General features: G+C 41.0%; 1 non-coding gene across 1 annotated transcript; it reads left to right on the forward strand.

The window, feature by feature from the left end:
- Nucleotides 1-13,930: 13,930 nt before the first annotated feature.
- Nucleotides 13,931-14,004, forward strand: trnan-guu (transfer RNA asparagine (anticodon GUU)). The gene has a single exon. It is a non-coding gene; the product is annotated as a tRNA-Asn (tRNA).
- Nucleotides 14,005-14,677: the final 673 nt, after the last annotated feature.

The following is a 14,677-nucleotide window of genomic DNA, read 5'->3' on the forward strand; positions in this document are numbered from 1 at the left end:
AAGACTTATCTTAGACAAAACACAATAGGGAGAGAGGTCTGAGATGTTCAGAAAACTGTCACAAGATTGAACTCTTTCAGGGGTTTTAGTTGGTTTTTATATGACTTGTATGCAGCAGGAAAACAAAATGTAATAAGGAAATCTGGATAATTATATGACTTAATTGTTTGCAAAGTCATAAATCAATTCATCAGTTATTTTTATTTGCATGTGGTGCAAGTGCACAGACACTATCTGAGAGCAGAAACCATTCTTAAAAAAAAGCATGTGTTCACTGCAGACCCCATATAAAGAGGTAGGGATGGGCAGTATTTGTGATACATTTATTTCAAATACAAAAAGGAATTTTGTAATTTGTATTTGACAGGTTTGATGAAAATTGATAGTATAGTATCCTATAGGCCAAATTTAAATGTAGGTGTTTTAACTAAATATTTAACGTGAGTAACATTAGCAGCCCTCACAGTTACTGTTAGCTTGCTACTTTCAGTCTATGTTAAGTTGTTGTTGGTTGTGCTAGGGGAAAAAACTATAAAGCATTTCAGAGTTGTTGTACAACTTTACTTTATAATGCCACATGACGGTTTAACTTAATAAATGCACACATTTGGTTTGCTGGCTACTTAATAAGTTCAGTTATTACTTTCTGATTATATTTCAAAACATATTGATCATTTAATAATTGTTGATTAAGTGCTCAAATGTTTGTTTTCAACTTCCAAATAGGTAACTATTGCTAACTAAATAATTGATTGCTAAATGACCATACCCTAATTTATTTGAATCATGCATTTGCACACCATTGCATCATTATTTTTGTTGTTTATTTTGAAACATGGCATGGCTGCTGTATTTTGTAGTTTATTTTGATACACTTACAATTATTCCCTGCCGATCCCTGGGTGAGGGTCAAGAGCAGGTTGGGTCATAGCAGGGGGAGATGAGCAACTCCGGAGATCCACACCTCCCTCGACAGTGCTGTGTTTCTTTAACCAATCCCTGTCATCTTGAGCACCGCAAAACCCAGGAAGCAGCGACTGAAATAAGCACTGAATAGCCGATGCGGGTAGTCAGACCAATGTGTTAACAGCATAGAGACTTGCTGCTCCTCACAGCGGGGGAGGTATGCAGGGCAGATGACGCCTCAGCATCTGGGATGTGCTGGACACATGCATGAGAGGTTTACCAACATGCATGAATGATAATGAGTTAGTCGTCTGTGCAGCAGTAGTGAGGGCTCCACCCTCCTGTCACATAACTGAAAAAAACTCTGAAAGTGTGAGTTTGCCCCAAATCAGAACAACTTTGTTCTGGAGAACTGACAGTGTCCTCTGTGGACACTGGTCTTGGAAAGAAGAATATTTGCAGGAAGAGATGGGAAATAATATGTTTTTGTACATATTATTCAACTTTTTGTATTGGAAGAACTCAATTTTTAAAGGTAAATGTTAACAGTTATAATGCACTTTGAAACTGTGGATTTAGTCAGTTTGGTGATTTCAGTGAGACAGGCTTTCAAATGTATCCAAAACTTTCTACTGGGAATTATTGTTTTGTAACGCATTGGAAATGATTTGTCAATATGAATCATCATGTTTTTAAGTGTCCCACAACCATTATAGCAGTGTGCAAAGTTGCAAAGCAACAATAATAAGTAATATGATTATTGTTTATGAGAATAATTATAGGAAGAATAAGAATACAGAGACGAAAAAGAGATTGCAAATGAGTACATAAATGTACATAAATGACTTTAGTAATGAAACATTTTGTTTAATGTCTAGTTCTGGTCAGTGTAACACTGTGATTACTGCTGCCAATGAATATATATATATATATATATATATATATATATACAAACATCAAAACTTAACAGGAACGGTTAAGATTTGTTTCTTCTTTTGGATCATTTTCTGAACATCAATGTTCTAATCTCAACAAGCGTGGACAAATTATTGAGTAGACACCAAAAGAGGCTGCATGCATTGATTTTCATTTTATGCTGTCATCCGTAGACGTCTCTCAAGAATAATTTTACGGTATTATCAAACTACAAAAAGCAATTTGATACAAATTATGAAACCATTTTCATCAAACCTTTCAAATAAACATTTAAAAAAATACTATACTACGTAATTTAAATACATATATCAAAAATACTGCCCACCCAGGCAACTCCATCAGGGCACGGTAGTGAGAGGAGAGCCGCCAGGGGTGTTGCTATACTGTTCCTGACCCCTTTGTGGCAGGTGGATCGATCTTTTGCTCCCCAACCAACATTCCCTTGTGCGGTTAATTTGGCAACACCATGTGCAGTGCAGGACCCAATGGGGGGGGGGGGGGGGGGGGGGGGCACCATCCCCAGTGAAGTTTAAGAGAAGGTAAACAGTGACGCCTGCCAAGAGGGCCCAGGGGATGGATCTAATGTGGCCAGGGTGGTAGAGCAGTGAGCTCCTGCTCCGTCCCCAGGGGATATGAATGTTGATTAAACATGTGCTCAGCCTTGGATATTGAGTAATTGGACGTAGAGCAAATGTCAAGCGTTTGTTAATTTCAGCGTTATGCAGGGGTTTATAGTCTGTGATCAGTGGAGGGAGCTGGGCTGAGAGCTGATGAGGCGTGACCAGGAAGTTGAGGGTTGAGGGGGCCGACAAACACACCCTCTCTTTTAATAGGCAAATTGCTGTGTCCTTGGTCATTAAAAATGCAATAATAGCGCAACGATACTCTATGAATAAGAAGTACTTGGTGTGTCTTCGTCCACTACACCTTCATGCCCCAGCAGACCAGTTCACAGAGGTTCAATACCAATATCAATTTCAAGTCTGACTATAATGTTGGACTTTTTTTTTCAATTTGGACTTGGGGATGATACTGAGGATGAGATAAATTCACAAAGATGCTGTCAATCATCCATCACCACCACCGGTTCATTAGGAAGGGATCATGGCTTAGGTCAAAATAAACAAAATTTGACTGCCATATATGTTTGTCTTCAGTGTTTTAGACACATGACGTTCTGGGTTTGTGGATCTGTAACATCGTAATATTTTGGTGATGTCACACAGTCACTAGAGGTCAGGTATATCTATGATAAGTCATTTGTCTTTAAAAAATTACAACAGATGTAATGTTGTTGTTTGCTCTTGAGAGAACATCTTCCCTTTGGCTCTATTGTAAAAGATGTGCAAAACCAACAAGAAAAAAAGCTGCTTAACCAAATTATAACTAAAACCATAATGAATACATTTTAGCTTAACTGGCAGTGTTGCTCTTATGATGACAAAAATTGTTCAAGATTGTTCAGATTTAGGTGAAAGGGATCTTTTGGCAGAAATTTAATGTAGAATAATCCTCATGATGTTTTCACTAGTTTGTTTCATCTAAATTGTACAATTTAGATTAAACAAATTTTCATCACCACAAAAGTGGGGTGGCTGTGGCTGAGGGGTAGTGCGGTCGTCCTCCAACCAGAAGGTCAGAAGTTCAATCCCCAGTCTTCCCACCTGCATGCCAAAGTGTCCTTGGGCAAGATACTGAACCCCAAACTGCCCAATAGAACAACAAAAAAGTGCTAGCTATAGAAGCACTGTATGTACGAATTTACGTGTGAATGGGTGAATGGAAAACTGTAGTGTAAAGTGCTTTGAGTGGTCATCAAGACTAGAAAAGCACTATATAAATACAACCATTTACAAATTGTATATTTCTTTACCCTAGAAAAGACCCTTTATATTTAAATACTTTATATTTACATGGAGGGGACCCTCTCTATGGAGGCCACCATGTTTTTTACATTAGTCCAGACTGAACAAACTAAACACCTTTTGAGTTTTTATGACAACAGAAGGCTGCCAGAGGTTCTTTTTTAATGTTTGGAAGGAGAGGGTGAGGTGAGGGGTGTTCAGCTGCACTAGATAAACACTAGATATCACTAAATTCTACACACTGTAGCTTTAAGATATAAACATTGTATTTGTAAAATTTGTACATTGCCAGTGGGTGTCTGTGGTGTAGGAGATAGAACAGTGCATCTCCTAACAATAAGATTGGAGGTTCAATCCCCGTCTCCCCCATTCCCCATGTCCTTGGGCAGTGTATGATTAATGTATGATAAACACAGTATTAATGTTTTTGTGAATGGGTGGATGGCAGGAGTGCTGTAACAAGGTCATCAAGACTAGAAAAGTACTATATAAGCTCAGACCTATTAGTTATTTACTTTGTACACCCATCCATGGTGCTCAGTAATCACTGATCTATCAAGCACCATCAGCAGCTCAGACTTTTCACTTACTCACCAACATCTAGCAAATGGATTTGCAACACAACTGGTGCAGATTTTAATGATTCCCACATGATGAGTCCTGAAGTGTCTTTCATTCTGTGTGTGTCAAAGACACAATGTAAAAAGATGGCTTTGTACTTTGTTTTCGCTTTGTTTCATTCAGTTGAAAGTTAACACTATATTGATCTTTTACCTTGAATCTAGGTGATCATATCTCTGTCAAGTTCTGTCAGTACTTCCTCCATGGTGTTAAAAACTACTTAATGTGGCAGCACTGAACCTGCAGCAGTGCCCATAGATACATTGTAGGAGTTGTCCCTCTGCCTCCCAAGGTGCACACAACAAGAAGAAAAAGAAAAGCTCTGCTCCTCTTCTTCCACCAACAGAACTCTACACACCTCACATATCTGTCCTCTGCATTGTTTGTGTGCTCTAAATGTGAACCCTGGGCTTGTTTTATTTCTCCCAGTCCAATCTAATGAGTATCATTTCTGTCTAGGGATGCTGGCTGAGGCTCTCCAGTCTCCTTTGTGTGGCTGGACAGGTGTCTAACCGAATGATGAATGACCCTGTTTCTCCCCACATAATTGGCTCCTCGCTGTTTGGCCTTAGACTGGCTACATGTCTGCTGGGCAGCCACCTCCATCTGTCAATCACCAACCTGCTGCTGCCTGGCTGGACCTCTGATAGCTATGCTAATGCACAGTCCTCGCGCCCCATTGGCTGAACCTGCACTGGTCCAAGCTAATCCATTAAAGCTGTGACAGTAATAATCTCCCCCCAAACACAGGGTTCCCAGTGTGCTAAACGTTATTTGACCGTTCCTGTCACGTTGGCGCTGCCAGGCGAACCGGTGAGGTGATGGATGAGCCCGGCCCCAGCCCGCTCATTCATCACCTGCTGACTTCTGTTTGTGTGCTGTTTCAATAATTTAAAGCTTTCTGTGATTTTTGATTAGTTTCAATAAAGATGTGCACTCCTGCCTCCATGGTATCTGGGAAGCAATTTTTTGGTGAAAGCCATTATTTTCTCCTTAAAAAGTTAAGACTCATTCATTGTAGGAATATTTTATTTGATAGGAATAGATGTTTATGTGATGCAATGATGCCAAGTGGACAGGCTGATGTGTTTATTTTTAGGAGTAATTGTGCTGGCTCACTGTGATAGATGTAATCAGCATCAAACGGCCTCCTCTGACAAGACCAAATACACAGCCTGTGCACTCTGGAGCACCCCCATTAACTCCACTGGTTTATTTTGCTTTCTCTTTCAGCAGCTGTGGATGGACAGTTACACTCTTCTCTTCACATATTCGAAGGCAGCCTCCCGACTGTAAAGGAATCTCTATACTCACTTAAGGTGCCAGTTAAAAAGCTTGTGAACTTGCTAGTTCACCAGCATTTAGATTGGTTTCCTATAAGCCTCAGTTTCACACAATTCTGTCTGTCAGTTCCGTCCACAAAAGAATAAAGGGTGGATTTAGGAGGGACTATCTGAAAGACAGGGCAGAGTTTTCAGGGAAAACAAAATCTGAACATGACATGAAGAAATGAAGCCCTCAAAATCATGGTCTTAAATAAAGACAGGAGAGAAGCTGAAGTTTTCAGAAGTGAGTCCTGATTCCTTCATTCACACTAAGTTGTAAAAAGTTATGTCATCTCTCAATTCCTTCAAAGATGTAAATGAAAGTGGGATGTAGATCCCTATGTGGCTGGTTTATGTGTGGTATGTCAGATCACTTACGATTTGGCATCTTGATTTAAAACTTTATCAATAAAACAATAGCCTTTTCTCGCAATATTCTTTATTGCACAGATCCAAGTTGCTCAGAAATATAATTCACTCACAGCTCAACATGCCCATTTTCATATTTACAAATGAACCTACGGTGTAATACATAGATTAGCCCTGTAACTCATTTTCTTTCATCTGTTCATACTAAGACCAATGTGTAAAGATGTAGAATCGTGTTCTCACTACACTCTAAGAAAAACTAGTTCTTCACAAGTGCTCTGGAGCACTTTGAGTGTTCTGGGGAACGTTTTCTCCCGAGAGAACCTTTTTTATGCCTTTTGTGGTTGTTTGGGGATCTGAATTCAAAAGAAGAGTTTGTCAAAACATATCTAACTTCACTTTTGGTGCTTTCATAACTTTTTCAAGTTAAATCCTCTTTTTGGGGAGGACGATCTGATCTGGAGCTGGAGGTGTGTAGTCAGGGTAAATTCAGTCTAACAATGGGGTGAAATTATGTATCTGTGGTGGAGTCTTAGTTAACCATGGTTACATTTCAGACAGAATCCCATTACCTTATTGTAATGTTTTTGTCTCACATCGTTAAGTGAAAGATTGAACTAAACATTAGTCTGCTAGTTAGAGTTAGCCATATTAACTACAAATAATAAGTAATAAACAAGCAGGTCACACCAGATTTGTGGACAACAAGAGAAATATCACTAACCTCTTCATTTGCAGCACTACTGATCAATGAAGCTTTGTTAAAACTTCAAGGTAAAATTGCATTTGGAAGAAATAATATTGTGAAAGCTAATGTCAATGTGCTCTTGGCTCAGATTCTGTTGAAATACAAAACATCTGTGGTCTGGGACTCAGAATACAATCCATTGATTGTACCTCCGATTTTAACATGGAAATATTGCTCAGCTAATTCCTATTGCAGGTTTTTTCTGACAATTGGTATACTTCCGACTTGGCATTAAATAAATAAAAATATTCATGAGTATAATGTTATTGTGACCTACTTTGCAATGGTACAACTATCTAAAGCTGTTGAGTCTTAAAATCTTTTCATCTCTGAAACAGAATTCATGCTGTGCTATACTGTATGAAGGCAGCATGAACCCAGAAAACTGCAAGTAATATCATAGAAGACCTGACCAAGGTGTAATAATGACTACAGCCAATTGTTTCTATCAGTAATGATAGTAGTGATTATATTGTGTAAAATCTGAACTGACCATCACAAGACCTCTGAGCCCGGTTTTCTTTATGTATATTGAAAAATATGAAAACATTTTTTGCATCTGCAATTTTTTTAATGTAATTTGTGAGATGTTTGTTATACTGAATAACAGAGATCTGATACCATCGCCAGAAACCATGAATGACAAAATACTGAAAGGCAGAATGTGCTTTGTCAACAGATTCCTGTTTTGTTATGGCAAGTCGAACTACGCCACAATTCTGCGATCAGTCTGCAAAATGAGTGAGAGATTCTCACAGAGGAAGTTAATTTATTGTGGGGCCTAATATTTCCCAGCAGAACTCCTCCCTTGACTGCACAGGTCGAAGCCTGAGCAGCTCTGAGCTGTTTTCTGGCGGTTCTACATGTAGGAGTCCCAGTGCACACACACAAACACCACTTGTTGCACCAGAACCATCTAAAATCCAGTCTAATAAGATTTTAGGATTTAGTAACACTTCACTTCAGATGCTATCCCACTGACATGCAGGCAGTGCCATCAGCGCAGCAACACTGTGGTGTCAACCCTGTGATATGAGGGTCGAGGAGAAGATGGTTGTGAGTTTAAAAAATTGCAGCTGTATTCAGAGTCCTGTCCCCTGCCCCCCGAGGGGCCGTGCACATGTTGATCATCCGTCAGAGCAGACCCACTCTGCTGCTGCAGTGGACCAGATGAGCCCACCGAGGTCCCTTGTTCTTCTCTCTCTTACAGCCATCTGACCTGGGGGAGGATCACAGTGAGGAGGCCCGGGCTGGGATCAAGCATCTGAAGCAATGAGTTGTACAGTCACACATGTTTAGTAAGTAAGTTTTGGAATGCTGGATTTGAAAACACTTGTGTGGCTCATGATAATCAGCGCTGTGATGGTTTGGTTTGGTTTGTGTGAAAAATCACTGCCATGGTCCTTTCAAGTTGAAATGACCTAACATGGAAGGCTTTTGATCATAAAGTGAACATTGCAGCAAGTGTGAGTGTAACATATGAGGAGGTAGGGCTGTAACAGTTTAGATGTATAATCTCTCTCTATCTATCTCACTCTGAAAAAAAAAGCATTTGTAAAAAGTTTCAAATATGGATCAAATTCTGGATAGAGTGACTGGTGTCCTCCACCTTAAACCCTTGAAATATTCCATGGCCTGTTCATCATGGAGCAGGCGACAGTGTACCTAAACAACCCTCACGGTTGAGTCCCTCAGCCTCCCTGTGATTGGCCTGACAGACTGACTGTTTGTGACACGTGCAGCCAAACACAGCCGCCTGCTAATCAAAGTCGTATGTGTGTTCTCAGAGTTTGGCTTCAACCCTGACCTTTAATTTCTCATTAATTTATGCTGACATACGATATCTCATTTGTCAGTGCTTATTCGGGGCACAGCATTCCACATGTGGGAGTAATTAAGTTACATGTTAGATGCTAATTTCCAACCCAATTCAAGTTGCAGATTGCGATGTATATATTCTTTAAAAGCAGCCTCGGTCACTGAAGTCAAATTGTCCATCTTGTGCTTTAAATATTCTTTGTGAAGTTCTAAATCTGATGTTGTTTCAAAGTGCTATATAGCTACAAGATGGTGAAATAATTTACTTTTCAATCTGATGCTTTATTAACAACATGAGCAGATGGTCTCTCATTCAACAGTACACTCATTTTCTGTCCACAAAGCATCAGCTTGTACAACAATAGTCAAAAAAGCCACTTCTGAAACTTTTACAAATATATAGAAATGGGGTAATTTTCAGGAAAAAGGAGCCGGCATTAGCAGTTATATGTTGAAATGGCATCATTATTATATCACATCAGAAAACACGGTTATGGTGTGTTTCAAGAATTCGTAAAAGTTACTGAGCACAGGAGCAACCTCCACATGGTAAAAATCCAGATTTTCTGGGGGTTGGGGCTCTCCTTGTTCAGCCTGTGAGGGTCTCTGTGCCCAAGTTAAAGGTTCATTCAGCTTCTTATGATCATGTCGTCTCAAACAGCAGCACAAACCTCTAGATGCCTGAGGAAAAGCACCGTGTACATGGTCCAGGGAAGAACAGGGTAGATCATCATCACCACCACTGCTTGTGGGAGGCTGTGACTGTGTGGAGTGGAGATATTCCCTCAGTGGGGTGCTTGAAAGCAGCATACCCCCACTCTGTGATCAGCAACAATCACTGCTCACAGTCCTGGAGGGTTAGGCTCTCTTGATGAAGTTCTTAGACTGTTAGACAAATACTGGCGCCTCGGATTTGTGTGGTCGATAACTTTACACATCATTGTATGACAATCCACTTTAGGTTATTGACCATCTTGCATACACCACCATCTTGGATTTAGACAAGTCAATGAGGAAGTTTGCAGTATGTATTGTGGGATAGTTTAGAGAGATCGCTGCAAATGTTAAAGTGATTGATGGAGAAACAAGGAACACTTTTTTTGTTTACTTCTTTCTTCAGCCATCTATCCATCTTCTTTCTAAAGTTTGCTTCACATTTCCATCCAACAACCTACGTCATTGGCTTGTCAAAATCAAAGGAGGCAGGACGTGCAATATGGATAATGTTAATATGGATGGATAAAGTTTCCCACTGCCCTCGGACTTTCTGAACAAAACTTTCTGCTGCTGTAGTATGAATGTTCCACTCTTTTCAAACACCTCTGTAGTTAGAGTAGCACAAGCTCCAGATTTATCCAAACTTGATTTTATTTTATTTTATGTGAAGCAATAAAAGATATTAAAAAATAATTCTGAGATGACTTGATGCCAATTTTACCTTAAAATACCTATATTTTTGCACATAGTAATGATATTAAATTAGCAACTAGAGTGGCACTCAATAAAAAGCTTATTTAGAAGAAGGTCCCCTTTAACAAGCCACACCCTCATACTCAGAGATATCAGTCTCTTAAATCTGATTTTTTTTTCATCAATCAATGCGTTATTCTTGGGAAATCAGGGCAAATGCTAAATGTTCACCTCTTTGTGTGGATCAACATTTAATGACATCATTGAAATCCATCCAGTATTTTGTGTCTAATCCTGCTAATAATACTAGTAATAATGTTAAATAAAGGATAAACAATTTTGAAATTATTTATTTGGTTTTCCTTCAGACCCTGATTACTGATAACGATTTGCCTTTCTCTGGTGGTAAATAAATGTGCTGCTGCTTCCTGCCTCTACAGTACATCTCACCTGGGGGAAGAAAAGAGTAAGAAAGAAAGGATAAAGGTCCCTGAATGGAATTTAATTCACATCCTTAGCTTCTTTGCAGACTGGCCAGTAAACAAAACAACTAGTGTTGAATGTCTTCACATGAGGAAGAAGGAGGGTTTGATTGGTGGGTAGGGGCAGCAGGGTCGGGGGTTGCAGAGATGTGCCTAGTGTAGTGTGAGGGGCTGTCACACAGGCTGGACAACAGTGGCAACAAAAATGTCAGGTGAAGGACCTGGGACGACATGTGTCACTTTGATTCCGGAGCAGAGGCCAGTGCTGCAAGTCCAGTGTCCAGCGTGTCTGTCCAGATCCTCCTCTGCACCCCCGTAATCTGAAGAAAAACACTTACATCTAGAGTCAGATGGAAAGAGCTGCAGGGGATGAAGGGCCTGGCTGACAGAAAATACTGATTTCTTTGTAAAACTAAGAGAGTGGGACACTGATGGTCTGTGTCTGGCGAGAATATCTTCTACCGTGAAGACACTACTTCTGGATAAAGCTATACACTCCCAGTGCTTGTGTCAGTTCAGAATGAACACAGGATACTGAGGGTCTGACTGTCTTTACTTATTTACGCTTGAGAAAGATCCTGTTTCCAGGGGTCGAATAATGGCTGCTCCTTTGTTAAAAAACCAAACAACTTTTAAACTTTAACTAACTAGCTACTCTCTGACTCCAGAGCTGCTGGATGTGACACTATCCAATAATAATACAAATTTGTTTGGTCTTCACCATCTCCTGACCTCACTCTCAGGTGATCTGGCTGCTAAATGTTTCACTATGTTCTCCACTGCTCTCTAAGTTTGTCTGTCTAGTGTTTCCTTCTGTGCAGCGAGTGGACAGAGCACACTGTTTTTATTGACTATTAATTGCAAACGTCTCCACCACAGTATGATGGCTTTAATCAGAGTCAGTGAAGATAGTGTGTGTCAAACTAAAGGTCATTATAATGGCTACATTATGTGATCTGAAACTTTTCATCTCTTCAGGCTTCCAAGTTATTGTCCCAAATGTTACTTACCAATACCCTAACAAGGAGCTTTCATGGCTGTGAAACACATTTTGTGTGGTTAGAAGGTATGATCATTTTTCATAGTGTCTGCTAGGTATGGTTGTAGGAAAATATTTACCAACCAGTTCGAAAGTATAGTATATCCGTTTAGAGCTGCCTGCAAGAGACCAGAGGAAAAGTCTGATTTTCAACATGCTTCCATGTATTTTGGGGTACAATTATGTGTGTGTGTGTGTGTGTGCCCCAGAACCCACCTACCATACTACCATCATTTTAGTCCAAAGTCCTAGGTGATGCATGGTTCTGGTATACTTGAGAAACATTTCCTCTCTGTTAAGTGTGTGTAAGGCAATATTCCAGATGTAATGCAATTTAAAGGATTACAGCAGAGTGAGTGTCCACAAAAACTGACACATCAAACATTGCCATCAGCCTCCCAAGAAGTCTACAGGCTGCTCTGCCACTTTATCAGCTCTGACTTTTGACCTTTTCAGGGTATTCCCCCAAATACAGTTGGCATGAAAGCCTCTGTCTGCACCTGATTTTCCTTACTCCAACTTTAAACTGCAGGAAATCAAGTTGTTACTTGCATACACAATGAAAATGACACTTGACTTCACTCCACAAAAAGCAAATACATCATAAGAGGTGAGAGTTTACAGCTTCTCTGAATTTCTAAAACGCATTTTCTGAAACGTCTTCTCCATGTCTCAAAACCGTAAACAGAAACCCCAAAAATACAAGCTACACTAACGAAACCAACCACTGCCAACAGATAACACACAAAACCAGCAAATGCATAAACACTACTCAGCACTACACAACTACATAATCTTAACTGAAAAAACTGAAATTACACACCAATTAAAAATGTGTAAACAAGAAAACCGGCAGTAAAAATAAAACAACTGCGCTATGTTATTTTACAGTGCAATGTGAAGCATTCAGCATCATGGGCAGGGTCAGACCACAGGACTACATCTACATCACAGACAATCCTCTTCCTTGCTGAACAACAGGAGAATCCTTTTTTTTTTTTTTTTTTTTGTTGGAACGACAGTGGACACTCATATTTTCCAGATGAGTCAAAGTGGAGTCTCACTACCAGTGCTCCAACACAAGGAACATGTGGGCTGGACTAAAAACCATCACAGACTAGAAAAGGAAGACCAGCAGTGCTGAGGTTATGTCTGCATCTCTCCCAGATGTACTGATTGACTTTTACACTCGCTTTGAAAGCAACTCCCCGGCTGTGGAGGTACAAGAGGCCCAGGAGGACCATTGTCCACCTGTAATATCCAGGGCAGATGTGTGGAAATCACTTATGCAGATCAACACACGCAAGGCACCTGGACCTGATGACATCCCTGGCCGAGCTCTCAAGGTGTGTTCAGATCAGCTGGCAGATGTGTTCACAGACATCTTCAACCTGTCATTGCTCCAGTCTGTAGTCCTCACATGTATCAAGGAAACCATCATTGTCCCTGTTCCCAAGAAAAACAAAACCCTCTGCGTGAACGACTACCGCCCAGTAGCACTCACCTCCACCATCATGAAGTGCTTTGAGTGGTTAGTCAAATCTTCCATCCCCTCTCCCTCCCTGACTCACTGGACCCACTGCAGTTTGCCTATAGGCCAAATAGGTCAACTGCAGATGCCATCTCCCTCACCCGTCATACTGCCCTCACCCACCTGGACCAGAAGGACACATATGTGAGAATGCTGTTCATTGACTACAGTTCAGCGTTCAATACCATCATGCCCCTGAAGCTCGTCACCAAGCTCAGAGACCTTGGGCTCAACGCCACCCTCTGTGATTGGATACTGAACTTCCTGACGGGCAGACCCCAGGCAGTGCAGATAGACAGCATCACATCCTCCACCCTGATTCAGCACCGGCGCCCCACAGGGCTGCGTGCTCAGATCTCTCCTGTACTCCCTGTTCACGCATGACTGCATGGCCACCCACAGCTCCAACACCATCATTAAATCTGCTGATGACACAACCGGCATAGGCCTGATCACCAGCGACGATGAGATGGCCTACACAGAGGTCAGAGCCCTGACATCTTGGTGCAAGGACAACATCCTCCATCTCACCATCAGCAAAACAAAGGAGCTGATTGTGGACTACAGGAAGAGACAAGGAGTAAAACACCCCCCCCCCCCCCCGTCTCCATTAACGGCACTATGGTGGAGCGAGTCAGCAGCTTCAGGTTCCTGAGTTCACATCAGTGATGACCTGACCTGGACTCGCCACACAGACTCAGTCACAAAGATGGGATATTTAATCGTTCCTGTACCAATTAAAAATTGGTCTACATCACAGACAATCCTTTTCCTTGATGAACAACAGGAGAATCCTCGTGCTGAGCTCTATCCATTGGCAGGAGGAGGTTTTGTTCGGTATAGGGGCTCTGTTTGTACACTTTCTGAGTGTGTAATCTGAGTCTCTGTGGCGCAATTGGTTAGCGCGTTCGGCTGTTAACCGAAAGGTTGGTGGTTCAAGCCCACCCAGGGACGATTTTCTCTCCTTTACCACTCAGCTCTATGGGACTGCCTCAGCACTCGCAGTTGCTGTGTGTTCCAGGAAAACAACATCAACACGGGCATCTGTAACATCAGCAAAGGTATCGATGACCTCTTACAGACAGCCAGTCAGCGGCTCCTCTTCCTCCACAGGCTCAACATGGATCTCAGGATTCTGTGCAACTTTTACAGGTGCACCATTGAGAAGATCATTAAAGACCTTGATTACCCAAACCACAAACTGTTCTGTCTGCTGCCATCTGGCAGACAGTACCACAGCATCCGGGCCCACACCACCAGACTCAGGGACAGTTTCATCCCCAGGCTATAAGACTTTTAAACTCCTCCCATCTGCCATAATTTGTCTTCTCTGCACCTTATAATATAATATTTGCACTACTTAGGTTGAATACTTTATTGTTATTTTATATATTCTATTTCATGTTTTTATATTCTATTCTAATTAAAAAATTTATCCTGTGTAATTTTTCAGAGCATATCTAAAGGGGAGCCTGGGACTCAAGCATTTCATTGCCAGCAACTGCTAAATGTAGTTGTTGTGCATATGACAATAAACCCTTGAATCTTGAATCTTGACAACATAAACACGATGCTCTGCCTGCTCATGACCTCTCTGCTCATGTCTGAACAAATCAGTCCGTAGACC

This window comes from Paralichthys olivaceus, chromosome 19, assembly GCF_024713975.1.
Source record: "Paralichthys olivaceus isolate ysfri-2021 chromosome 19, ASM2471397v2, whole genome shotgun sequence".
Taxonomy (NCBI): Eukaryota; Metazoa; Chordata; class Actinopteri; order Pleuronectiformes; family Paralichthyidae; genus Paralichthys; species Paralichthys olivaceus.